Below are 4,139 nucleotides of genomic sequence, written 5' to 3' on the forward strand. Positions count from 1 at the left end.
CACAGAGATTCAGGAGAGATAATTTAAAAAAATTGTTAAAAACCATGATACTTTAATTTGTTATGCAGTAACAGATAGCCATAACAGTATTTATTACAGGTTTATTACTGGAGTCATGATCTGACTTAAATTTTAAGAGGGTCACTCTTCTTGCTGTATTAAGAATATAGGACAGATACAAGTAAAACTAGATGAATTAGTTAGGAGGCTGGATAAATAATCCTGACATAAGAGTAAAGCACATAGACCAGGGAAGTTAAATATGAAAGTGAAAAGAAGGAGTCATATTCTGGATATGTTTCTAAGGTAGCGATAACACATTTTGTTAATGGATTAACTGTGCAGTGCAAGATAAATAGAGCAGTCAAGAATGATTCCAAAATTTTTGTTCAGGAAACTAAACAAGCAGATTTGGCAGTGAGCAGAAGTGACAGAAATTAAGACTTTGGTTTGTGGGATGTTAAGTTTGAAATGCCAATTAGACACATATATAGACATATCAAGTGGGCAGTTCTGTGTATGAGTCTGGAGTTAGGTAAGATTGTCATTCCAGAGACAGACATTTGAGCACTCACTTCGGCAGTACATACACTAAAACTGGAACGAAATAGAGAAGATTAGTATGTCCCCTTTTTAAGGATGACAGAGACTGATATTTGATAGTCATCAGTGACTACCAAGAAAGAGTCTTAGAGATTATGCCTTGGGACACTCCTACTTTAAGCGACTGGAAGGAAGAGAATAAACCAGGAAAGAAGATTGAGGAAGAAAGGCCCATGAGATAGAAGTGACATGATGAGAGTCAGGGCAAAGGAAGAAAGTAAATAAAGATGAAGGATGGGGTGACAGTCAAGTGATGCTGGCAGGTCAAGTCAGAGGAGGACTAAATTGATCAGAGGACTTCATAACATGAAAGTCATAGTGACATCTACAAAGTAGCTCCAAGGAGTGGTAGAGGCAAAAACCTCTTTGGACTTGGTTCAAAGGAAAATGGAGAAGAGGAGTTAGAGACGTAAGCATAGACAGTTCTTTCAAGGAGGTTTGCTGTTATAAGGCAAAGGGAAAGAGGGAGTACAGCTGGATGAGCAAGATGAAGAGAAATAGAGAGACTTTTGTATTGTTTTGTTTTTGTTTTCTAAGATGGGACAAGTAACAGTATCTCTGTATGCTGATAAGAATGATGCAATAGAGAGAGAAAAAAATGTTGCAGGATTGAGAGAGAAATGCCAGAGCAATGTCCTTCAGGGGAAATTTTACCACCAGTGTTAGGAGAGGTGGCAGAATATGTTGAACTGATGACACTTTGTGAGGACACGTAATGGTGAGCCTGTTGTTAATTTTCTAAGTGAAACAGCATACAAGGTCATCAGCAGAAAATAAGATTGGGAACCATTATGTGGGATGCTTGAAGAGAGAAAACAAAGTATGATATAGTTTTCTAGGAGAGAGGGGAAACCATTAGACCAGGAAAATGTGCTCTGATCACTGGGCAGTATTAGGGCCCACTTGATGTTAGCGATCATGAATTTAAAATGAGACCAGCCAGCATAGCTTCTAGTCTCCAATCACATTTAGCTGTGTTGGCGAAGATGCAAGGTAAAATTTAACCAGGGCTAGCATTGTAAATTGAGTAGAATAAAGAAACAAAAAGGTGGGGGGGGGGGGTGCGAGTTGAGACTGTGTGCAGGGGAATGATTGTAATGATTTTCCATGAATCTGAAGCTGGAATTTTACTATTATTTTGCCATAACATTAAACATGCACACACACACACACACACACACACACACACACACACACACACAACTTTTCATTATGCTAATATAGAGCTGGAAATATGAGTTCTACTAAGACTTCTCTTTGCTGGACCATCTAATTTCAACAAAAGTCTCTAATTAATTTAATCCACATTTACTGAATACCTGGTCTGTGGATGATAAAAGATGATGGGCAGAGAGCTTCTGAGAACAATTCTGTTGCAAAAGCAAGAAAGGTTGATTTTTGACACTGGTTACAAAGACATTATCTTACTCTGGGAATTCTTTAGTACTCATTAGAGAGGCATTTTCATGACTAGGATTTAGCATCCACTTAGCATTCATAGTGGGCTGAGACCTTTATGGAAAATATAAACAAAATTCTCCCTGCTTTTACGGAGCGTTACAGGCTACCCTGAGCTTTTGTCAAGTACCTAATGAAGACAAGATGAACTTGTTCTAAATTGCTGTTGTAACAACGTGAGAACTGGGATTGTGTTACTGTAAAGTTTAAGAAGTACTTTGCAAATAAATTCAAATCTAGCCAACAAGTTCACTTCTTCAATTAACTTGCTCCAATAAAGTTTACTTCATCATGAAGCATATGCTTTCCTGGAATCCCCATAATGCTAATGACTCCCCCATTCATCATTCCTAATTCCTTATCAGAGGCATATTGCATTTTCTTCTTATAAATCTTTATTCTGATCAAAGAGTCAATTAAAGAGAGATTAATCTTTTTTCCAGGTAGGAAATTTTCTCATTCTTCAACTCGAATTGTAATTACACTTTTACTTTCAAATCTAGTAGTAGAGGCTAGAAAAAAAATTACATAACCTACATAATACCATTACCAACACCGCCATTTTGTACTGCCATTTGCTTTCACCTTTGTAACACTGCCTTAAATAACTCATATATTCTCCTTCTTTCTCCTTATATAATTTGAATCTCAGTGGGAGTTTTCTCAAAAGATTTATATTCCTTGAATAAATAGTGGCCGAGTGTTCTTGCTAAACTTGTAAATGTCTCTTTTCTTCTCTGAATTTGACTCTCTACTTTATATTGTATTCTTGAACTATTTTACTTGTAATCTTTCCTAAATTGCATTGTGACAGTTCAGACTTGAGTATTCTTTTGAAGACCTATTTTCTCCTGAATAGATATAAATATAACTTGAAAGCAATGTTAAAGCCTGTTTCCTCCTACAAGCTTTGAAACAAAAATCTGAAAGTGTGCCGTACAACATCTGCCTGATGGGCTTCCTCTTCTGGGTATGCTAACGCAGATTGTGCAAACTGGCGCTCCAGTATTAAATGACAGAGCCCAAGTTCTATTGTCAAGCACCTTCTCTCTGTTGATTCTCAAAACAGGTTCCACTAAAGTGTTTTCATTTGGGTCTGAAAGGAACCTTGGAAGAAACCTTGGAGATTTTGAGTTCAACGCCCTAATTTTTCATATGAGCTAGGAATTTTGAGACTTGCCCAAGCTTACAGCTTATAAAGCTCATTCAGGGACCAACAAGCCCTAATCCATTTCTTGATTTTCACTTCAATGTTCTTTCTGGTACACCACACCAGAATGAATAAATAACCACACCACTCATGTCTGTGCATTTTATAACTCAAATTACACTGATGGAGTTTAAGATTGTACTGATAGCTGGGCTTTTGGATACTTCTAATTTATGTGACTGTGGCTTAATTTTAGGAACATCTATAATGAATGTCAGTTAGATGTTCCCTGATAATCAGAAATGTCTGGCCGGGATTGGTGGTAGTGAAGGTGAAAGTTAGGAAACTATTATAGGAGCGATTAAGAAGCTGCCCACAAGTAATTTATTCTTAAGTGAGAGAAAGTCAAGAAATAGAAAAGTTCTAAAAATTGTGGGTCACAATTAGACAGGGGTTCTTAGAACTGTGGAATAACTAGCATTCAGACTGACCTCTGAGCCAATCTGTTTACAGAGGTTTATAATAGAGAATGTTGTTTCAACATTCTTAGCCATACCTTGGAGATGCAAGGTACAACCAGCAGTGTTGCATTCACAGGGATGCAAAACTTGTGGTGTTAGGTATTGGCAGCTTTGGTAGGGGCAATGGTGCCTTTGCCATGGGCTGTCTTGTTCATGACAATGACATCTCTCAAAGAACTAGAATTGAAGAGAATGAAAGGTGTGAATCAACTCAGTAATTACAAGGACTCTAAGAGCATAAGAATTGCCCTCTGTAGGACACTCAGAACATAGAAGAAGCTCAGATTTTATGACCTGTGTAGAGCCTGGGTCAGGCACATTCTGGTATTATGAATCCCCAATCTGGTATGTCCTAAAAGAATATGAATTCTCCATCATTATGATTTGGAACACTTAACTGGGGGTAC

The 4,139-nt window shown here is 37.5% G+C and overlaps 1 non-coding gene across 1 annotated transcript; it reads left to right on the forward strand.

The window, feature by feature from the left end:
* The first annotated feature begins 567 nt into the window (after positions 1–567).
* On the forward strand, positions 568–676 carry LOC123596600. The gene has a single exon (XR_006711764.1). It is a non-coding gene; the product is annotated as a U6 spliceosomal RNA (small nuclear RNA).
* Positions 677–4,139: the final 3,463 nt, after the last annotated feature.

Source organism: Leopardus geoffroyi, chromosome B1, assembly GCF_018350155.1.
Source record: "Leopardus geoffroyi isolate Oge1 chromosome B1, O.geoffroyi_Oge1_pat1.0, whole genome shotgun sequence".
Lineage (NCBI taxonomy): Eukaryota > Metazoa > Chordata > Mammalia > Carnivora > Felidae > Leopardus > Leopardus geoffroyi.